Source organism: Rhinoderma darwinii, chromosome 8 (genome assembly GCF_050947455.1).
Source record: "Rhinoderma darwinii isolate aRhiDar2 chromosome 8, aRhiDar2.hap1, whole genome shotgun sequence".
NCBI lineage: Eukaryota > Metazoa > Chordata > Amphibia > Anura > Rhinodermatidae > Rhinoderma > Rhinoderma darwinii.
The window spans coordinates 832,961-860,460 of NC_134694.1; the positions used below are offsets into that span (position 1 = coordinate 832,961).

Sequence of the window (27,500 nt, forward strand, 5' to 3'; positions counted from 1 at the left end):
TGCCTGACCTGTCATATTACATACCCCTGTCCTGCCTGACCTGTTATATTACATACCGTGTCCTGCCTGACCTGTCATATTACATACCCGTGTCCTGCCTGACCTGTTATATTATATACCCGTGTCCTGCCTGACCTGTTATATTACATACCCGTGTCCTGCCTGACCTGTTATATTATATACCCGTGTCCTGCCTGACCTGTTATAATACATACCCGTGTCCTGCCTGACCTGTTATATTACATACCCGTGTCCTGCCTGACCTGTCATATTACATACCCCTGTCCTGCCTGACCTGTCATATTATATACGCGTGTCCTGCCTGACCTGTCATATTATATACCCGTGTCCTGCCTGTCCTGTTATATTACATACCCGTGTCCTGCCTGACCTGTTATATTACATACCCGTGTCCTGCCTGACCTGTTATATTACATACCCGTGTCCTGCCTGACCTGGCATATTATATACCCGTGTCCTGCCTGACCTGTCATATTATATACCCGTGTCCTGCCTGTCCTGTTATATTACATACCCGTGTCCTGCCTGACCTGTCATATTACATACCCGTGTCCTGCCTGACCTGTTATATTATATACCCGTGTCCTGCCTGACCTGTCATATTATATACCCGTGTCCTGCCTGACCTGTTATATTACATACCCGTGTCCTGCCTGACCTGTCATATTATATACCCGTGTCCTGCCTGACCTGTTATATTACATACCTGTGTCCTGCCTGACCTGTCATATTATATACCCGTGTCCTGCCTGACCTGTCATATTACATACCCGTGTCCTGCCTGACCTGTTATATTACATACCCGTGTCCTGCCTGACCTTTTATATTACATACCCGTGTCCTGCCTGACCTGTTATATTACATACCCGTGTCCTGCCTGACCTGTTATATTACATACCCGTGTCCTGCCTGACCTGTTATATTACATACCCGTGTCCTGCCTGACATGTTATATTACATACCCCTGTCCTGCCTGACCTGTTATATTATATACCCGTGTCCTACCTGACCTGTTATATTACATACCCGTGTCCTGCCTGACCTGTTATATTACATACCTGTGTCCTGCCTGACCTGTTATATTACATACCCGTGTCCTGCCTGTCCTGTTATATTACATACCCGTGTCCTGCCTGACCTGTCATATTACATACCCGTGTCCTGCCTGACCTGTCATATTACATACCCGTGTCCTGCCTGACCTGTCATATTATATACCCGTGTCCTGCCTGACATGTTATATACCCGTGTCCTGCCTGACCTGTCATATTATATACCCGTGTCCTGCCTGACATGTTATATACCCGTGTCCTGCCTGACCTGTCATATTATATACCCGTGTCCTGCCTGACCTGTTATATTACATACCCGTGTCCTGGCTGACCTGTTATATTACATACCCGTGTCCTGCCTGACCTGTTATATTACATACCCGTGTCCTGCCTGACCTGTTATATTACATACCCCTGTCCTGCCTGACCTGTTATATTATATACCCGTGTCCTGCCTGACCTGTTATATTACATACCCGTGTCCTGCCTGACCTGTTATATTACATACCTGTGTCCTGCCTGACCTGTTATATTACATACCCGTGTCCTGCCTGACCTGTTATATTACATACCCGTGTCCTGCCTGACCTGTCATATTACATACCCGTGTCCTGCCTGACCTGTTATATTATATACCCGTGTCCTGCCTGACCTGTCATATTATATACCCGTGTCCTGCCTGACCTGTTATATTACATACCCCTGTCCTGCCTGACCTGTTATATTATATACCTGTGTCCTGCCTGACCTGTTATATTACATACCCGTGTCCTGCCTGACCTGTTATATTATATACCCGTGTCCTGCCTGACCAGTTATATTATATACCCGTGTCCTGCCTGACCTGTTATATTATATACCCGTGTCCTGCCTGACCTGTTATATTATATACCCGTGTCCTGCCTGCCCTTTTATATTATATACCCGTGTCCTGCCTGACCTGTTATATATTATATACCCGTGTCTTGCCTGACTTGTTATATTATATACCCGTGTCCTACCTGACCTGTCATATTATATACCCGTGTCCTGCCTGACCTGTTATATTATATACCCGTGTCCTGCCTGACCTGTTATATTATATACCCGTGTATATACCTGTATCCTGACCTGTTCTATATATTATACCTGTATCCTGACCTGTTCTATATAATATACCTGTATCCTGACCTGTTATATAATATACCTGTATCCTGCCCTGTTCTATATATTATACCTGTATCCTGACCTGTTCTATATAATATACCTGTATCCTGACCTGTTATATAATATACCTGTATCCTGACCTGTTATATAATATACCTGTATCCTGACCTGTTCTATATAATATACCTGTATCCTGACCTGTTATATATTATACCTGTATCCTGACCTGTTCTATATAATATACCTGTATCCTGACCTGTTATATAATATACCTGTATCCTGACCTGTTATATATAATATACCTGTATCCTGACCTGTTATATAATATACCTGTATCCTGACCTGTTATATAATATACCTGTATCCTGACCTGTTCTATATAATATACCTGTATCCTGACCTGTTATATAATATACCTGTATCCTGCCCTGTTCTATATAATATACCTGTATCCTGACCTGTTATATAATATACCTGTATCCTGACCTGTTATATAATATACCTGTATCCTGACCTGTTCTATATAATATACCTGTATCCTGACCTGTTATATAATATACCTGTATCCTGACCTGTTCTATATAATATACCTGTATCCTGACCTGTTATATAATATACCTGTATCCTGACCTGTTATATAATATACCTGTATCCTGACCTGTTATATAATATACCTGTATCCTGACCTGTTATATAATATACCTGTATCCTGACCTGTTATATAATATACCTGTATCCTGACCTGTTATATAATATACCTGTATCCTGACCTGTTATATAATATACCTGTATCCTGACCTGTTATATAATATACCTGTATCCTGACCTGTTATATAATATACCTGTATCCTGACCTGTTGTATAATATACCTGTATCTTGACCTGTTATATATAATATACCTGTATCCTGACCTGTTCTATATAATATACCTGTATCCTGACCTGTTATATATAATATACCTGTATCCTGACCTGTTATATATAATATACCTTTATCCTGACCTGTTCTATATAATATACCTGTATCCTGACCTGTTCTATATAATATACCTGTATCCTGACCTGTTATATAATATACCTGTATCCTGACCTGTTATATAATATACCTGTATCCTGACCTGTTATATAATATACCTGTATCCTGACCTGTTCTATATAATATACCTGTATCCTGACCTGTTATATAATATACCTGTATCCTGACCTGTTATATAATATACCTGTATCCTGACCTGTTCTATATAATATACCTGTATCCTGACCTGTTATATATAATATACCTGTATCCTGACCTGTTATATAATATACCTGTATCCTGACCTGTTCTATATAATATACCTGTATCCTGACCTGTTATATATAATATACCTGTATCCTGACCTGTTCTATAATATACCTGTATCCTGACCTGTTCTATATAATATACCTGTATCCTGACCTGTTCTATATAATATACCTGTATCCTGACCTGTTATATAATATACCTGTATCCTGACCTGTTATATAATATACCTGTATCCTGACCGGTTATATATAATATACCTGTATCCTGACCTGTTATATAATATACCTGTATCCTGACCTGTTATATATAATATACCTATATCCTGACCTGTTATATATAATATACCTGTATCCTGACCTGTTATATAATATACCTGTATCCTGACCTGTTATATAATATACCTGTATCCTGACCTGTTATATAATATACCTGTATACTGACCTGTTATATAATATACCTGTATCCTGACCTGTTATATAATATACCTGTATCCTGACCTGTTCTATATATTATACCTGTATCCTGACCTGTTATATAATATACCTGTATCCTGACCTGTTATATAATATACCTGTATCCTGACCTGTTATATATATTATACCTGTATCCTGACCTGTTCTATATATTATACCTGTATCCTGACCTGTTATATAATATACCTGTATCCTGACCTGTTATATAATATACCTGTATCCTGACCTGTTCTATATAATATACCTGCATCCTGACCTGTTATATATAATATACCTGTATCCTGACCTGTTATATAATATACCTGTATCCTGACCTGTTATATAATATACCTGTATCCTGACCTGTTATATATATTATACCTGTATCCTGACCTGTTCTATATATTATACCTGTATCCTGACCTGTTATATAATATACCTGTATCCTGACCTGTTATATAATATACCTGTATCCTGACCTGTTATATATAATATACCTGTATCCTGACCTGTTCTATATAATATACCTGTATCCTGACCTGTTATATATAATATACCTGTATCCTGCCCTGTTCTATATAATATACCTGTATCCTGACCTGTTATATAATATACCTGTATCCTGACCTGTTATATAATATACCTGTATCCTGACCTGTTCTATATATTATACCTGTATCCTGACCTGTTATATAATATACCTGTATCCTGACCTGTTCTATATATTATACCTGTATCCTGACCTGTTATATAATATACCTGTATCCTGACCTGTTATATATAATATACCTGTATCCTGACCTGTTCTATATAATATACCTGTATCCTGACCTGTTATATATAATATACCTGTATCCTGACCTGTTATATAATATACCTGTATCCTGACCTGTTATATATAATATACCTGTATCCTGACCTGTTATATAATATACCTGTATCCTGACCTGTTATATAATATACCTGTATCCTGACCTGTTATATAATATACCTGTATCCTGACCTGTTCTATATATTATACCTGTATCCTGACCTGTTATATATAATATACCTGTATCCTGACCTGTTATATAATATACCTGTATCCTGACCTGTTATATAATATACCTGTATCCTGACCTGTTATATAATATACCTGTATCCTGACCTGTTATATAATATACCTGTATCCTGACCTGTTATATAATATACCTGTATCCTGACCTGTTCTATATATTATACCTGTATCCTGACCTGTTATATAATATACCTGTATCCTGACCTGTTATATAATATACCTGTATCCTGACCTGTTATATAATATACCTGTATCCTGACCTGTTATATAATATACCTGTATCCTGACCTGTTATATAATATACCTGTATCCTGACCTGTTATATAATATACCTGTATCCTGACCTGTTATATAATATACCTGTATCCTGACCTGTTATATAATATACCTGTATCCTGACCTGTTATATAATATACCTGTATCCTGACCTGTTCTATATAATATACCTGTATCCTGACCTGTTATATAATATACCTGTATCCTGACCTGTTCTATATAATATACCTGTATCCTGACCTGTTATATATAATATACCTGTATCCTGACCTGTTATATAATATACCTGTATCCTGACCTGTTCTATATAATATACCTGTATCCTGACCTGTTATATATAATATACCTGTATCCTGACCTGTTCTATAATATACCTGTATCCTGACCTGTTCTATATAATATACCTGTATCCTGACCTGTTCTATATAATATACCTGTATCCTGACCTGTTATATAATATACCTGTATCCTGACCTGTTATATAATATACCTGTATCCTGACCGGTTATATATAATATACCTGTATCCTGACCTGTTATATAATATACCTGTATCCTGACCTGTTATATATAATATACCTATATCCTGACCTGTTATATATAATATACCTGTATCCTGACCTGTTATATAATATACCTGTATCCTGACCTGTTATATAATATACCTGTATCCTGACCTGTTATATAATATACCTGTATACTGACCTGTTATATAATATACCTGTATCCTGACCTGTTATATAATATACCTGTATCCTGACCTGTTCTATATATTATACCTGTATCCTGACCTGTTATATAATATACCTGTATCCTGACCTGTTATATAATATACCTGTATCCTGACCTGTTATATATATTATACCTGTATCCTGACCTGTTCTATATATTATACCTGTATCCTGACCTGTTATATAATATACCTGTATCCTGACCTGTTATATAATATACCTGTATCCTGACCTGTTCTATATAATATACCTGCATCCTGACCTGTTATATATAATATACCTGTATCCTGACCTGTTATATAATATACCTGTATCCTGACCTGTTATATAATATACCTGTATCCTGACCTGTTATATATATTATACCTGTATCCTGACCTGTTCTATATATTATACCTGTATCCTGACCTGTTATATAATATACCTGTATCCTGACCTGTTATATAATATACCTGTATCCTGACCTGTTATATATAATATACCTGTATCCTGACCTGTTCTATATAATATACCTGTATCCTGACCTGTTATATATAATATACCTGTATCCTGCCCTGTTCTATATAATATACCTGTATCCTGACCTGTTATATAATATACCTGTATCCTGACCTGTTATATAATATACCTGTATCCTGACCTGTTCTATATATTATACCTGTATCCTGACCTGTTATATAATATACCTGTATCCTGACCTGTTCTATATATTATACCTGTATCCTGACCTGTTATATAATATACCTGTATCCTGACCTGTTATATATAATATACCTGTATCCTGACCTGTTCTATATAATATACCTGTATCCTGACCTGTTATATATAATATACCTGTATCCTGACCTGTTATATAATATACCTGTATCCTGACCTGTTATATATAATATACCTGTATCCTGACCTGTTATATAATATACCTGTATCCTGACCTGTTATATAATATACCTGTATCCTGACCTGTTATATAATATACCTGTATCCTGACCTGTTCTATATATTATACCTGTATCCTGACCTGTTATATATAATATACCTGTATCCTGACCTGTTATATAATATACCTGTATCCTGACCTGTTATATAATATACCTGTATCCTGACCTGTTATATAATATACCTGTATCCTGACCTGTTATATAATATACCTGTATCCTGACCTGTTATATAATATACCTGTATCCTGACCTGTTCTATATATTATACCTGTATCCTGACCTGTTATATAATATACCTGTATCCTGACCTGTTATATAATATACCTGTATCCTGACCTGTTATATAATATACCTGTATCCTGACCTGTTATATAATATACCTGTATCCTGACCTGTTATATAATATACCTGTATCCTGACCTGTTATATAATATACCTGTATCCTGACCTGTTATATAATATACCTGTATCCTGACCTGTTATATAATATACCTGTATCCTGACCTGTTATATAATATACCTGTATCCTGACCTGTTCTATATAATATACCTGTATCCTGACCTGTTATATAATATACCTGTATCCTGACCTGTTATATATAATATACCTGTATCCTGACCTGTTATATAATATACCTGTATCCTGACCTTTTATATAATATACCTGTATCCTGACCTGTTATATAATATACCTGTATCCTGACCTGTTATATATAATATACCTGTATCCTGACCTGTTATATAATATACCTGTATCCTGACCTGTTATATATAATATACCTGTATCCTGACCTGTTCTATATAATATACCTGTATCCTGACCTGATATATAATATACCTGTATCCTGACCTGTTCTATATAATATACCTGTATCCTGACCTGTTCTATAATATACCTGTATCCTGACCTGTTCTATAATATACCTGTATCCTGACCTGTTCTATAATATACCTGTATCCTGACCTGTTATATATAATATACCTGTATCCTGACCTGTTCTATATAATATACCTGTATCCTGACCTGTTATATAATATACCTGTATCCTGACCTGTTCTATATAATATACCTGTATCCTGACCTGTTATATAATATACCTGTATCCTGGCCTGTTATATACTATACCTGTATCCTGACCTGTTATATATAATATACCTGTATCCTGACCTGTTCTATATAATATACCTGTATCCTGACCTGTTCTATATATTATACCTGTATCCTGACCTGTTATATATTATACCTGTATCCTGACCTGTTATATATTATACCTGTATCCTGACCTGTTATATAATATACCTGTATCCTGACCTGTTATATAATATACCTGTATCCTGACCTGTTATATAATATACCTGTATCCTGACCTGTTATATAATATACCTGTATCCTGACCTGTTATATAATATACCTGTATCCTGACCTGTTATATAATATACCTGTATCCTGACCTGTTATATAATATACCTGTATCCTGACCTGTTATATATAATATACCTGTATCCTGACCTGTTATATATAATATACCTGTATCCTGACCTGTTATATAATATACCTGTATCCTGACCTGTTATATAATATACCTGTATCCTGACCTGTTCTATATAATATACCTGTATCCTGACCTGTTCTATAATATACCTGTATCCTGACCTGTTATATATAATATACCTGTATCCTGACCTGTTATATATAATATACCTGTATCCTGACCTGTTATATAATATACCTGTATCCTGACCTGTTATATATATTATACCTGTATCCTGACCTGTTATATATAATATACCTGTATCCTGACCTGTTATATAATATACCTGTATCCTGACCTGTTATATATAATATACCTGTATCCTGACCTGTTATATAATATACCTGTATCCTGACCTGTTATATATTATACCTGTATCCTGACCTGTTATATATAATATACCTGTATCCTGACCTGTTATATAATATACCTGTTTACTGACCTGTTATATATAATATACCTGTATCCTGACCTGTTATATAATATACCTGTATCCTGACCTGTTCTATATAATATACCTGTATCCTGACCTGTTATATATAATATACCTGTATCCTGACCTGTTCTATATAATATACCTGTATCCTGACCTGTTATATATAATATACCTGTATCCTGACCTGATATATAATATACCTGTATCCTGACCTGTTATATATTATACCTGTATCCTGACCTGTTATATATAATATACCTGTATCTTGACCTGTTATATAATATACCTGTTTACTGACCTGTTATATATAATATACCTGTATCCTGACCTGTTATATATAATATACCTGTATCCTGACCTGTTATATATAATATACCTGTATCCTGACCTGTTATATAATATACCTGTATCCTGACCTGTTATATAATATACCTGTATCCTGACCTGTTATATATAATATACCTGTATCCTGACCTGTTATATATAATATACCTGTATCCTGACCTGTTATATATAATATACCTGTATCCTGACCTGTTATATAATATACCTGTTTACTGACCTGTTATATATAATATACCTGTATCCTGACCTGTTATATATAATATACCTATATCCTGACCTGTTATATATAATATACCTGTATCCTGACCTGTTATATAATATACCTGTATCCTGACCTGTTATATATAATATACCTGTATCCTGACCTGTTATATATAATATACCTGTATCCTGACCTGTTATATAATATACCTGTATCCTGACCTGTTATATAATATACCTGTATCCTGACCTGTTATATATAATATACCTGTATCCTGACCTGTTATATAATATACCTGTATCCTGACCTGTTATATAATATACCTGTATCCTGACCTGTTCTATATAATATACCTGTATCCTGACCTGTTATATAATATACCTGTATCCTGACCTGTTATATATAATATACCTGTATCCTGACCTGTTATATAATATACCTGTATCCTGACCTGTTATATAATATACCTGTATCCTGACCTGTTCTATATAATATACCTGTATCCTGACCTGTTATATAATATACCTGTATCCTGACCTGTTATATATAATATACCTGTATCCTGACCTGTTCTATATAATATACCTGTATCCTGACCTGTTATATATAATATACCTGTATCCTGACCTGTTCTATATAATATACCTGTATCCTGACCTGTTCTATATAATATACCTGTATCCTGACCTGTTATATAATATACCTGTATCCTGACCGGTTATATATAATATACCTGTATCCTGACCTGTTATATATAATATACCTGTATCCTGACCTGTTATATATAATATACCTGTATCCTGACCTGTTCTATATAATATACCTGTATCCTGACCTGATATATATAATATACCTGTAGCCTGACCTGTTCTATATAATATACCTGTATCCTGACCTGTTATATAATATACCTGTATCCTGACCTGTTATATAATATACCTGTATCCTGACCTGTTATATAATATACCTGTATCCTGACCTGTTATATATAATATACCTGTATCCTGACCTGTTATATAATATACCTGTATCCTGACCGGTTATATATAATATACCTGTATCCTGACCTGTTATATATAATATACCTGTATCCTGACCTGTTATATATAATATACCTGTATCCTGACCTGTTCTATATAATATACCTGTATCCTGACCTGATATATATAATATACCTGTATCCTGGCCTGTTATATATAATATACCTGTATCCTGACCTGTTATATATAATATACCTGTATCCTGACCTGTTATATAATATACCTGTATCCTGACCTGTTATATAATATACCTGTATCCTGACCTGTTATATAATATACCTGTATCCTGACCTGTTATATATATTATACCTGTATCCTGACCTGTTATATAATATACCTGTATCCTGACCTGTTCTATATAATATACCTGTATCCTGACCTGTTCTATATAATATACCTGTATCCTGACCTGTTATATATAATATACCTGTATCCTGACCTGTTCTATAATATACCTGTATCCTGACCTGTTATATAATATACCTGTATCCTGACCTGTTATATAATATACCTGTATCCTGACCTGTTATATAATATACCTGTATCCTGACCTGTTATATAATATACCTGTATCCTGACCTGTTCTATATAATATACCTGTATCCTGACCTGTTATATAATATACCTGTATCCTGACCTGTTCTATATATTATACCTGTATCCTGACCTGTTATATAATATACCTGTATCCTGACCTGTTATATATAATATACCTGTATCCTGACCTGTTATATAATATACCTGTATCCTGACCTGTTATATATAATATACCTGTATCCTGACCTGTTATATATAATATACCTGTATCCTGACCTGTTATATATAATATACCTGTATCCTGACCTGTTCTATATAATATACCTGTATCCTGACCTGTTATATAATATACCTGTATCCTGACCTGTTCTATATAATATACCTGTATCCTGACCTGTTATATATAATATACCTGTATCCTGACCTGTTATATAATATACCTGTATCCTGACCTGTTATATATAATATACCTGTATCCTGACCTGTTATATATAATATACCTGTATCCTGACCTGTTATATATAATATACCTGTATCCTGACCTGTTATATAATATACCTGTATCCTGACCTGTTATATATAATATACCTGTATCCTGACCTGTTATATATAATATACCTGTATCCTGACCTGTTCTATATAATATACCTGTATCCTGACCTGTTATATATAATATACCTGTATCCTGACCTGTTATATAATATACCTGTATCCTGACCTGTTATATATAATATACCTGTATCCTGACCTGTTATATATAATATACCTGTATCCTGACCTGTTATATAATATACCTGTATCCTGACCTGTTATATAATATACCTGTATCCTGACCTGTTCTATATAATATACCTGTATCCTGACCTGATATATATAATATACCTGTATCCTGACCTGTTCTATATAATATACCTGTATCCTGACCTGTTATATATAATATACCTGTATCCTGACCTGTTCTATATAATATACCTGTATCCTGACCTGATATATATAATATACCTGTATCCTGACCTGTTCTATATAATATACCTGTATCCTGACCTGTTCTATATATTATACCTGTATCCTGACCTGTTCTATATAATATACCTGTATCCTGACCTGTTATATATAATATACCTGTATCCTGACCTGTTATATAATATACCTGTATCCTGACCTGTTATATATAATATACCTGTATCCTGACCTGTTATATATAATATACCTGTATCCTGACCTGTTATATAATATACCTGTATCCTGACCTGTTATATAATATACCTGTATCCTGACCTGTTCTATATAATATACCTGTATCCTGACCTGATATATATAATATACCTGTATCCTGACCTGTTCTATATAATATACCTGTATCCTGACCTGATATATATAATATACCTGTATCCTGACCTGTTCTATATAATATACCTGTATCCTGACCTGTTCTATATAATATACCTGTATCCTGACCTGTTCTATATAATATACCTGTATCCTGACCTGTTCTATATAATATACCTGTATCCTGACCTGATATATATAATATACCTGTATCCTGACCTGTTCTATATAATATACCTGTATCCTGACCTGTTATATCGTATTATATATCTGTACAGGAGTGACTGATGTGTTTCATGTTATATCAGTACAGTATATATATATATCATTGTGTATTATTTTGGGGCACAGATTTGAGTGCTCACGTGTGTCCTGCTCCACGGGAGGCTACAGGAGTCTTCTGCTGTCAGAGGGACCCCCCCCTCCATTCTTCTGATAGAGGGGGGGGGTTTATTTGTCAGAGATGTGATGCAGTTACATTCATAAATGCCCAGTAATGAGGAGATTCCTGGTGGTTTAGCGGGGTGAGCGCTTCATGGTATTATCTATAGATGTATATGTAGTGGGCATGCTCAGGAGAGCACAGGTTTGTGGTTGTCACCTCGTTCGTTCCTGGTTTGTGTAACATTCTGCTGTGTATTCTACAGGAGACTGCGGTGACCTCCGATGACGTGAATCACATGGGACGGCGTGGTCTTCTCTGGAGCTTCAAATGGTGGTAAGGGCCGAAGCTTTTCTGCTGACTGAGGCGATAATTGAAATGGCGCCCTCCAGATTTTGATTGACACCCCTTGGCTGTTCTGCATCACTAGCAGCCTCATCCAACTCTTACAGATGCGCCATTGCTTTGTACTGGCCTGGCATGCGCGGTGCTGTGATGGAGCCGGGCAGAGTACACCTCGCTGCACGGTGCGTGCCCATAGAGTACAAGGCGATGGCGCATCGGAGAAAACTGGAGGACTGGTAGTGATGTATAACAGCCGGGGGATGTCAATCAAACATGGAAAGGTGGGTTTGGAGGCCGGACTATGTGACTCTTCAGGATGGCGGCACCGATCATGACCCTTTAATGAGTAATTAGCATATAGTGTGCGCCGTTTTAGAAGTGGATTTTATAGATTTTACTGCATCTGAAAAAACTACAGTGGAATGTTTGGAAATATTGTCAGGTCATGTATTACTGCATGGGGGCGGTACAAGGGGTTAAAATGACCTCACAGGTTCCCCTTAAATATACAGTGAATTGAAATAAATTCCATCTGCCCTGCAATCTTGTTATTATAGATATATCCTATATAATTACAGCTCCAGAACCAAGCTCAGTACATATATACAACACCAGAACCAAGCTCAGTACATATATACAACACCAGAACCAAGCTCAGTACATATATACAACACCAGAACCAAGCTCAGTACATATATACAACACCAGAACCAAGCTCAGTACATATATACAACACCAGAACCAAGCTCAGTACATATATACAACACCAGAACCAAGCTCAGTACATATATACAACACCAGAACCAAGCTCAGTACATATATACAACACCAGAACCAAGCTCAGTACATATATACAACACCAGAACCAAGCTCAGTGCATATATACAACGCCAGAACCAAGCTCAGTACATATATACAACACCAGAACCAAGCTCAGTACATATATACAACACCAGAACAAAGCTCAGTACATATATACAACACCAGAACAAAGCTCAGTACATATATACATCAGCAGAACAAATCGTAATACGTATTTACAGCACCAGAACAAAGCTGAGTACATATATGCAGCACCAGATCAAAGCTCAGTGCATATATGCAGCACCAGGGCAAAGCTCAGTGCATATATGCGGCACCAGATCCAAGCTCAGTGCATATATGCAGCACCAGATCCAAGCTGAGTGCATATATGCAGCACCAGATCCAAGCTGAGTGCATATATGCAGCACCAGATCCAAGCTCAGTGCATATATGCAGCACCAGATCCAAGCTCAGTGCATAAATGCAGCACGAGAACAAAGCTTAGTAAATCTACACAGCACCAGAACCAATCTCCGTGTGTGAATTCAGCACCAGAACTAAGCTCAGTGCATATATACAGCACCAGAACTAAGCTCAGTGCATATATACAGCACCAGAACCAAGCTCCGTGCATATATACAACACCAGAACAAAGCTCAGTACATATATACAGCACCATATATTCTATAGCTTCGTTACACACAGAGGGATCCATTTCCAGCATTTGTTTCTTTTAATGTTGATTATTATGGGAACAGTTACTGAAAACCCAGAATTTAGTGTCCCAGAAAATGAGAATATTATATAAGCCCAATTTAAAAAATGATTTTTAATACGGAAATGTCGTCCTACTGAGAAGTCTGTCCAGTATCTGCCCCCAATACTTGGTCGGGGCTCCGACTCTGCATGAATTGCTGCATCAATGCGGCGGGGCATGGAGGCGATCAGCCTGTGGCACTGCTGAGGTGTTATCAATATGGCATGGAGGTGATCAGCCTGTGGCACTGTTGAGGTGTTAAGGAAGCCCAGGTTGCTTTGATAGTGGCCTTCAGCTCGTCTGCATTGTTTAGTCTGGTGTCTCTCATCTTCCCTGATTATAATAGCACCATACACTATTTCCCTGATTATAATAGCACCATACGCTGTGTCCCTGATTATGATAGCACCATACGCTGTGTCCATGATTATGATAGCACCATACGCTGTGTCCATGATTATAATAGCACCATACGCTGTGTCCCTGATTATAATAGTACCATACACTATTTCCCTGATTATAATAGCACCATACGCTGTGTCCCTGATTATGATAGCACCATACGCTGTGTCCCTGATTATAATAGCACCATACGCTGTGTCCCTGATTTATAATAGCGTCATACACTGTGTCCCTGATTATAATAGCGCCATACACTGTGTTCATGATTATAATAGCGCCATACACTATTTCCCTGATTATAATAGCACCATACACTATTTCCCTGATTATAATAGCACCATACGCTGTGTCCCTGATTATGATAGCACCATATGCTGTGTCCCTGATTATAATAGCACCATACACTTGTCACTGATAATAGCACTATACACTGTCACTGATAATATCACCATACACTGTGTCCCTGATTATAATAATACTATAGACGGTGTCCCTGATTATAATACAACCATACACTGTCCCTTATTATAATAGCACCATACACGGTGTCCCTGATTATATTAACGCCATACACTGTCCCTGATTATAATAGCACCATACATGGTGTCCCTGATTATAATAATACTATAGATGGTGTCCCTGATTATAATACCACCATACACTGTGTCCGTGATTATAATCGCACCATACACTGTCCCTTATTATAATAGCACCATACACGGTGTCCCTGATTATAATAGTGCCATACACTGTCACTGATTATAGCACCATACACTGTCCCTGATCATAATAGCACCATACACTGTCCCTGATTATAGCACCATACACTGTCCCTGATCATAATAGCACCATACACTTGTCACTGATAATAGCACCATACACTGTCACTGATAATAGCACCATACACTGTCACTGATAATAGCACCATACACTGTGTCCCTGATTATAATAGCGCCATACACTGTGTCCCTGATTATAATAGCGCCATACACTGTGTCCCTGATCATAATAGTACCATACTGTAAAGGATCTGCCAGACACAGCTTCTGTGTCGACGCCCATGGGTAATCAGTCTGCACCTGCTTCTAAGTCTGAGAGAGTGACACGATCTTCTACCAGTCAGGCTGGGAGGCTGAGGAGTGGGAGAGCCTATCACAGCCTGGCGAGACGGTTCTAGCTCCCGCCCTCGGTCTATTTATACCTGCATTTCCTGCTCCTCCTTTGCCTGTGATTCTTTCCTGTTTCCTGGCTCTGATGCTCCTGCTATGATTATTGACCTTGCTTCATTTTTGACCCTGGCTTTACTGACTACGCTCCTGCTCTGTGATTTGTACCTCGTGCACTCCTGGTTTGACTCGGCTCGTTCACTACTCTTGTTGCTCACTGTGTTGCTGTGGGCAACTGCCCCATTTCCCTTAGCTTCTGTGTACTCTTGTCTGTTTGTCTGTCGTGCACTTATTGAGCGTAGGGACCGTCGCCCAGTTGTACGCCGTCGCCTAGGACGGGCCGTTGCAAGTAGGCAGGGACTGAGTGGCGGGTAGATTAGGGCTCACCTGTCTGTCTCCCTACCCCGTCATTACACATACACTGTCCCTGATTATAATAGCACCATACACTGTCCCTGATTATTATAGCACAATACACTGTGTCCCTGATTATAATAGCACCATACACTGTCCCTGATCATAATAGCACCATACACTGTCCCTGATCATAATAGCACCATACACTGTCCTTGATTATAGCACCATACACTGTCCCTGATTATAATAGCACATTACACTGTGTCCCTGATTATAATAACGCCATACACTGTGACCCTGATTATAATAGCGCCATACACTGTGTCCCTGATTATAATAGTACCATACACTGTGTCCCTGATTATAATAGTACCATACACGGTGTCCCTGATTATAATGGCACCATACACTGTGTCCCTGATTATAATAACACCATACACTGTCCCTGATTATAGCATCATATACTGTCCCTGATTATAATAACGCCATACACTGTGTCCCTGATTATAATAACGCCATACACTGTGTCCCTGATTATAATAGCGCCATACACTGTGTCCCTGATTATAATAGCGCCATACACTGTGTCCAGGCTTATCATAGCGCCATACACTGTCCCTGATTATAATAGCGCCATACACTGTGCCCCTGATTATAATAGCGCCATACACTGTCCCTGATTATAATAGCACCATACACTGTGTCCCTGATCATAATAGCACCATACACTGTCCCTGATTATAGCACCATACACTGTCCCTGATTATAATAGCACATTTCACTGTGTCCCTGATTATAATAATACCATACACTGTTTCCCTGATTATAATAGCGCCATACACGGTGTCCTTGCTTATCATAGCGCCATACACTGTGTCCCTGATTATAATAGCGCCATACACTGTGTCCCTGCTTATAATAGCGCCATACACGGTGTACCTGCTTATCATACTGCCATACACTGTGTCCCTGATTATAATAGCGCCATACATTGTCACTGATTATAGCACCATACATTGTCCCTGATTATAATAGCACATTACACTGTGTCCCTGATTATAATAACACCATACACTGTGTCCTGTATTATAAGAGCGCCATACACTGTGTCCCGGATTATAATAGCGCCATACACTGTGTCCCGGATTATAATAGCGCCATACACTGTATCCCGGATTATAATAGCGCCATACACTGTGTCCCGTATTATAATAGTGCCATACACTGTGTACCTGATTATCATAGCGGCATACACTGTGTCCCTGCTTATCATAGCGCCATACACTGTCCCTGATTATAATAGCGCCATACACTGTGCCCCTGATTATAATAGCGCCATACACTGTCACTGATTATAATAGCACCATACACTGTGTCCCTGATTTTAATAGCACCATACACTGTCACTGCTAATAGCACCATACACTGTGTCCCTGATCATAATAGCACCATACACTGTCCCTGATAATACCACCATACACTGTCCCTGATTATAATAGCACATTTCACTGTGTCCCTGATTATAATAACACCATACACTGTGTCCCTGCTTATAATAGCGCCATACACTGTGTACCTGCTTATCATACTGCCATACACTGTGTCCCTGATTATAATAGCGCCATACACTGTGTACCTGCTTATCATACTGCCATACACTGTGTCCCTGATTATAATAGCGCCATACATTGTCACTGATTATAGCACCATACACTGTCCCTGATTATAATAGCACATTACACTGTGTCCCTGATTATAATAACACCATACACTGTGTCCTGTATTATAAGAGCGCCATACACTGTGTCCCTGATTATAATAGCGCCATACACTGTGTCCCGGATTATAATAGCGCCATACACTGTGTCCCGGATTATAATAGCGCCATACACTGTATCCCGGATTATAATAGCGCATACACTGTGTCCCGGATTATAATAGCGCCATACACTGTGTCCCGGATTATAATAGCGCCATACACTGTGTACCTGATTATAATAGCGCCATTCACTGTGTCCCTGCTTATCATAGCGCCATACACTGTGTCCCTGATTATAATAGCGCCATACACTGTGCCCCTGATTATAATAGCGCCATACACTGTCACTTATTATAATAGCACCATACACTGTGTCCCTGATTATAATAGCACCATACACTGTCCCTGATTATAGCACCATACACTGTCCCTGATTATAATAGCACATTTCACTGTGTCCCTGATTATAATACCATACACTGTGTCCCTGATTATAATAGCGCCATACACGGTGTCCTTGCTTATCATAGCGCCATACACTGTGTCCCTGATTATAATAGCGCCATACACTGTGTCCCTGCTTATAATAGCGCCATACACGGTGTACCTGCTTATCATACTGCCATACACTGTGTCCCTGATTATAATAGCGCCATACACTGTGTCCCGGATTATAATAGCGCCATACACTGTGTCCCGGATTATAATAGCGCCATACACTGTATCTCGGATTATAATAGCGCCATACACTGTGTCCCGTATTATAATAGCGCCATACACTGTGTACCTGATTATAATAGCGGCATACACTGTGTCCCTGCTTATCATAGCGCCATACACTGTCTCTGATTATAATAGCGCCATACACTGTGTCCCTGATTATAATAGCGCCATACACTGTGCCCCTGATTATAATAGCGCCATACACTGTCACTGATTATAATAGCACCATACACTGTGTCCCTAATTATAATAGCACCATACACTGTCACTGCTAATAGCACCATACACTGTGTCCCTGATAATACCACCATACACTGTCCCTGATTATAATAGCACATTTCACGGTGTCCCTGATTATAATAACACCATACACTGTGTCCTGTATTATAAGCGCGCCATACACTGTGTCCCTGATTATAATAGCGCCATACACTGTGTCCCGGATTATAATAGCGCCATACACTGTGTCCCGGATTATAATAGCGCCATACACTGTATCCCGGATTATAATAGCGCATACACTGTGTCCCGGATTATAATAGCGCCATACACTGTGTCTCGGATTATAATAGCGCCATACACTGTGTACCTGATTATAATAGCGCCATACACTGTGTCCCTGCTTATCATAGCGCCATACACTGTGTCCCTGATTATAATAGCGCCATACACTGTGCCCCTGATTATAATAGCGCCATACACTGTCACTGATTATAATAGCACCATACACTGTGTCCCTGATTATAATAGCACCATACACTGTCCCTGATTATAGCACCATACACTGTCCCTGATTATAATAGCACTTTTCACTGTGTCCCTGATTATAATAATACCATACACTGTGTCCCTGCTTATCATAGCGCCATACACTGTCTCTGATTATAATAGCGCCATACACTGTGTCCCTGATTATAATAGCGCCATACACTGTGCCCCTGATTATAATAGCGCCATACACTGTCACTGATTATAATAGCACCATACACTGTGTCCCTGATTATAATAGCACCATACACTGTCACTGCTAATAGCACCATACACTGTGTCCCTGATCATAATAGCACCATACACTGTCCCTGATAATACCACCATACACTGTCCCTGATTATAATAGCACATTTCACTGTGTCCCTGATTATAATAACACCATACACTGTGTCCCTGATTATAATAGCGCCATACACGGTGTCCTTGCTTATCATAGCGCCATACACTGTGTCCCTGCTTATAATAGCGCCATACACGGTGTACCTGCTTATCATACTGCCATACACTGTGTCCCTGATTATAATAGCGCTATGCATTGTCACTGATTATAGCACCATACACTGTCCCTGATTATAATAGCACATTATACTGTGTCCCTTATTATAATAACACCATACACTGTGTCCTGTATTATAAGAGCGCCATACACTGTGTCCCTGATTATAATAGCGCCATATACTGTGTCCCGGATTATAATAGCGCCATACACTGTGTCCCGGATTATAATAGCGCCATACACTGTATCCCGGATTATAATAGCGCATACACTGTGTCCCGGATTATAATAGCACCATACACTGTGTCCCGGATTATAATAGCGCCATACACTGTGTACCTGATTATAATAGCGCCATACACTGTGTCCCTGCTTATCATAGCGCCATACACTGTGTCCCTGATTATAATAGCGCCATACACTGTGCCCCTGATTATAATAGCGCCATACACTGTCCCTGATTATAGCACCATACACTGTCCCTGATTATAATAGCACATTTCACTGTGTCCCTGATTATAATAATACCATACACTGTGTCCCTGATTATAATAGCGCCATACACGGTGTCCTTGCTTATCATAGCGCCATACACTGTGTCCCTGATTATAATAGTGCCATACACTGTGTCCCTGCTTATAATAGCGCCATACACGGTGTACCTGCTTATCATACTGCCATACACTGTGTCCCTGATTATAATAGCGCCATACATTGTCACTGATTATAGCACCATACACTGTCCCTGATTATAATAGCACATTACACTGTGTCCCTGATTATAATAACACCATACACTGTGTCCTGTATTATAAGAGCGCCATACACTGTGTCCCTGATTATAATAACACCATACACTGTGTCCTGTATTTTAATAGCGCCATACACTGTGTCCCTGATTATAATAGCGCCATACACTGTGTCCCGGATTATAATAGCGCCATACACTGTGTCTTGGATTATAATAGCGCCATACACTGTGTCCCAGATTATAATAGCGCCATACACTGTGTACCTGATTATAATAGCGCCATACACTGTGTCCCTGCTTATCATAGCGCCATACACTGTCTCTGATTATAATAGCGCCATACACTGTGTCCCTGATTATAATAGCACCATACACTGTCACTGATTATAGCACCATACACTGTCCCTGATTATAATAGCACATTACACTGTGTCCCTGATTATATTAACACCATACACTGTGTCCTGTATTATAATAGCGCCATACACGGTGTCCTGTATTATAATAGCGCCATACACTGTGTCCCTGATTATAATAGCGCCATACACTGTGTCCCGGATTATAATAGCGCCATACACTGTGTCCCGGATTATAATAGCGCCATACACTGTGTCCCGGATTATAATAGCGCCATACACTGTGTCCCGGATTATAATCGCGCCATACACTGTGTCCCGGATTATAATCGCACCATACACTTTGTCCCGGATTATAATAGCGCCATACTGTGTCCCGGATTATAATAGCGCCATACACTGTGTACCGGATTATAATAGCGCCATACACTGTGTACCTGATTATAATCGCGCCATACACTGTGTCCCTGCTTATCATAGCGCCATACACTGTCTCTGATTATAATAGCGCCATACACTGTGTCCCTGATTATAATAGCGCCATACACTGTGCCCTGATTATAATAGCGCCATACACTGTCACTGATTATAATAGCACCATACACTGTCACTGATTATAGCACCATACACTGTCACTGATTATAATAGCGCCATACACTGTGTCTCTGATTATAATAGCGCCATACACTGTGTCCCTGATTATAATAGCACCATACACTGTCACTGATTATAGCACCATACACTGTGTCCTGTATTATAATAGCGCCATACACTGTGTCCCTGATTATAATAGCGCCATACACTGTGTCCCGGATTATAATAGCGCCATACACTGTGTCCCGGATTATAATAGCGCCATACACTGTGTCCCTGATTATAAGAGCACCATACACTGTGTCCCGGATTATAATAGCGCCATACACTGTGTCCCTGATCATAATAGCACCATACACTGTCCCTGATAATACCACCATACACTGTCCCTGATTATAATAGCACATTTCACTGTGTCCCTGATTATAATAACACCATACACTGTGTCCCTGATTATAATAGCGCCATACACGGTGTCCTTGCTTATCATAGCGCCATACACTGTGTCCCTGATTATAATAGCGCCATGCACTGTGTCCCTGCTTATAATAGCGCCATACACGGTGTACCTGCTTATCATACTGCCATACACTGTGTCCCTGATTATAATTACGCTATGCATTGTCACTGATTATAGCACCATACACTGTCCCTGATTATAATAGCACATTATACTGTGTCCCTTATTATAATAACACCATACACTGTGTCCTGTATTATAAGAGCGCCATACACTGTGTCCCTGATTATAATAGCGCCATATACTGTGTCCCGGATTATAATAGCGCCATACACTGTGTCCCGGATTATAATAGCGCCATACACTGTATCCCGGATTATAATAGCGCATACACTGTGTCCCGGATTATAATAGCACCATACACTGTGTCCCGGATTATAATAGCGCCATACACTGTGTACCTGATTATAATAGCGCCATACACTGTGTCCCTGCTTATCATAGCGCCATACACTGTGTCCCTGATTATAATAGCGCCATACACTGTGCCCCTGATTATAATAGCGCCATACACTGTCCCTGATTATAGCACCATACACTGTCCCTGATTATAATAGCACATTTCACTGTGTCCCTGATTATAATAATACCATACACTGTGTCCCTGATTATAATAGCGCCATACACGGTGTCCTTGCTTATCATAGCGCCATACACTGTGTCCCTGATTATAATAGTGCCATACACTGTGTCCCTGCTTATAATAGCGCCATACACGGTGTACCTGCTTATCATACTGCCATACACTGTGTCCCTGATTATAATAGCGCCATACATTGTCACTGATTATAGCACCATACACTGTCCCTGATTATAATAGCACATTACACTGTGTCCCTGATTATAATAACACCATACACTGTGTCCTGTATTATAAGAGCGCCATACACTGTGTCCCTGATTATAATAACACCATACACTGTGTCCTGTATTTTAATAGCGCCATACACTGTGTCCCTGATTATAATAGCGCCATACACTGTGTCCCGGATTATAATAGCGCCATACACTGTGTCTTGGATTATAATAGCGCCATACTCTGTGTCCAGGATTATAATAGCGCCATACACTGTATCCCGCATTATAATAGCGCCATACACTGTGTCCCAGATTATAATAGCGCCATACACTGTGTACCTGATTATAATAGCGCCATACACTGTGTCCCTGCTTATCATAGCGCCATACACTGTCTCTGATTATAATAGCGCCATACACTGTGTCCCTGATTATAATAGCACCATACACTGTCACTGATTATAGCACCATACACTGTCCCTGATTATAATAGCACATTACACTGTGTCCCTGATTATATTAACACCATACACTGTGTCCTGTATTATAATAGCGCCATACACGGTGTCCTGTATTATAATAGCGCCATACACTGTGTCCCTGATTATAATAGCGCCATACACTGTGTCCCGGATTATAATAGCGCCATACACTGTGTCCCGGATTATAATAGCGCCATACACTGTGTCCCGGATTATAATAGCGCCATACACTGTGTCCCGGATTATAATCGCGCCATACACTGTGTCCCGGATTATAATCGCGCCATACACTGTGTCCCGGATTATAATAGCGCCATACACTGTGTACCGGATTATAATAGCGCCATACACTGTGTACCTGATTATAATCGCGCCATACACTGTGTCCCTGCTTATCATAGCGCCATACACTGTCTCTGATTATAATAGCGCCATACACTGTGTCCCTGATTATAATAGCGCCATACACTGTGCCCTGATTATAATAGCGCCATACACTGTCACTGATTATAATAGCGCCATACACTGTGTCTCTGATTATAATAGCGCCATACACTGTCACTGATTATAATAGCACCATACACTGTGTCCCTGATTATAATAGCACCATACACTGTTTCCCGGATTATAATAGCGCCATACACTTTGTCACGGATTATAATAGCGCCATACACTGTGTCCCGGATTATAATCGCGCCATACACTGTCCCGGATTATAATCGCGCCATACACTGTGTCCCCCCACACACAGTGTGACCTGTAGATAGAGCCCCCCTTATAGCGCCCCCGCATAGACGGTGCCCCGCATTGAGCCCCCGCATGGAGCCCCCTCTAGATGGTGCCCCGCATGGAGCCCCCTCTAGACGGTGTAGACATTCATAGACGGTACCTCCGCATAGACGGTGCCTCCGCATATACGGTGCCCCGCATGGAGCCCCCTCTAGATGGTGTAGACCTATATAGTGCCACAATAGAACCCCATGCAGATAGGGTCCCTGTAGATAGTGCCCTACATAGATCCCCCTGCAAATAGTGCCCCGCACCGCGTGCATCGTTAAAAGGCGCTGAGTGGCAGGGCTAGTAATTCTGTCCTACCAAATGCGCGCCGTTAGCGTAGTTGAAAGGCGCTAATTGGCAGGGTGCCGTGCCCTGCGCCATTCAACGGCGCGATGACCTCTCGTCATTGAAATGTGCTGAATAACGGCACATAACGTGCCCTGCCATTTAGCGCTTATTCGGTGCTTATGCACCTGATGATTCCCACTACAATCCTGCCCTTTAACCTTTTACTGCTGTCCATAGACTTTTTGAGTCCATACCCCCTTCACTGCCCTGTGTGGGGGTATTCCTGAAGACTCAATCTGTCTTTATTGGGGCTCCTACTCCAAACCTTCCAAATGGAGGCAGAAATACACCTAGATAACTCAAAATATTATCACGCACAGACATGAGATACCACAAAAATACTTTATTAAATGTTACAATAGTGTGTGTGTGTGTGTGTGTGTGTGTGTGTGTGTGTGTGTGTGTGTGTGTGTGTGTGTGTGTGTATTTGCAAGAAAAAGTAAGTGAACCCCTTTGGAATTACTTGGATTTACACTCTGATTGCTAATAAAATGTGGTCTGATTGTTCTATAGGTCACAATTATAGACCAATAATAGACAATCAAACTAAACGAATAGCACACAAGCAGTTGTAGTAGTTCATGTCGGGGTTTTTTTGTTTTTTTTTAGCACATTGAGTGAACATCCACGGTGCAGTGAAAAAGAGTAAGTAAACCTCTGTGTTAATGATTTCTCCGAGAACTAATTGGCAAAAGTTGTTTTAATTAAGGAGATTAGAAGTGTGGGTTTCACCGGTGCTTTGGCTATTAAATAAAGGCACACAAAGCCTGGTTACTGACAAAGGTTGATTGGTGTGAGCCATGACCTGTGGAGCGGGCTGTCTGGCTGAGCCTGCTTCATACTAAATGAGTGTCGGTCCCATCTGACAGCCTATTGGCCACCTCCCGATTAATGAAGCCCCCCCCCAGGACTGCTGTCTTTTTGTTCCTATTAAGTGGCGTCCATATAAGACTTAACTATTACAATATAGCGTTAATTAAAGAGGCTCTGTCACCAGATTTTGCAGCCCCTATCTGCTATTGCATGTGATCGGCGCTGCAATGTAGATTACAGTAACGTTTTTATTTTTTAAAAATGAGCATTTTTGGCCAAGTTATGACCATTTTTGTATTTATGCAAATGAGGCGTGCAAAAGTCCAAGTGGGCGTGTTTAAAAGTAAAAGTCCAAGTGGGCGTGTATTATGTGCGTACATCGGGGTGTGTATTATGTGCGTACATCGGGGCGTTTTTACTACTTTTACTAGCTGGGCGCTCTGATGAGAAGTATCATCCACTTCTCTTCAGAACGCCCAGCTTCTGCCTGATCACGCTGTGACGTCACTCACAGGTCCTGCATCGTGTCAGACGAGCGAGGACACATCGGCACCAGAGGCTACAGATGATTCTGCAGCAGCATCGGCGTTTGCAGGTAAGTCCATGTAGCTACTTACCTGCTGATGCTGCTGCAGAATCATCTGTAGCCTCTGGTGCCGGTGTCCTCGCTCGTCTGACACGATGCAGGACCTGTGAGTGACGTCACAGCGTGATCTGCCAGAAGCGGGGCGTTGTGAAGAGAAGTGGATGATACTTCTCATCAGAACGCCCAGCTAGTAAAAGTAGTAAACACGCCCCGATGTACGCACATAATACACGCCCCGATGTACGCACATAATACACGCCCCGATGTACGCACATAATACACGCCCAGATGTAACACACACAATACACGCCCCGATGTACGCACATAATACACGCCCCGATGTACGCACATAATACACGCCCCGATGTACGCACATAATACACGCCCCGATGTACGCACATAATACACGCCCCGATGTACACACATAATACACGCCCCGATGTACGCACATAATACACGCCCCGATGTACGCACATAATACACGCCCCGATGTACACACATAATACACGCCCCGATGTAACACACAATACACGCCCCGATGTACGCACATAATACACGCCCCGATGTACGCACATAATACACGCCCCGATGTACGCACATAATACACGCCCCGATGTACGCACATAATACACGCCCCGATGTACGCACATAATACACGCCCCGATGTACGCACATAATACACGCCCCGATGTACGCACATAATACACGCCCAGATGTACGCACATAATACACGCCCAGATGTACGCACATAATACACGCCCCGATGTACGCACATAATACACGCCCCGATGTACGCACATAATACACGCCCAGATGTACGCACATAATACACGCCCCGATGTACGCACATAATACACGCCCCGATGTACGCACATAATACACGCCCAGATGTACGCACATAATACACGCCCAGATGTACGCACATAATACACGCCCCGATGTACGCACATAATACACGCCCAGATGTACGCACATAATACACGCCCCGATGTACGCACATAATACACGCCCAGATGTACGCACATAATACACGCCCCGATGTACGCACATAATACACGCCCAGATGTACGCACATAATACACGCCCCGATGTACGCACATAATACACGCCCAGATGTACTTTTACTTTAAACACG

The 27,500-nt window shown here is 39.6% G+C and overlaps 1 long non-coding RNA gene across 1 annotated transcript in view; it reads left to right on the forward strand.

The window, feature by feature from the left end:
• The window catches only part of LOC142658980 (uncharacterized), a 46,765-nt gene that overhangs the window by 2,570 nt on the left and 16,695 nt on the right, over nt 1-27,500 (forward strand). Inside the window, exon 2 of the long non-coding RNA XR_012850233.1 lies at nt 13,026-13,096. This is a non-coding gene — a long non-coding RNA (uncharacterized LOC142658980). The remainder of the gene's footprint in view (nt 1-13,025; nt 13,097-27,500) is intronic.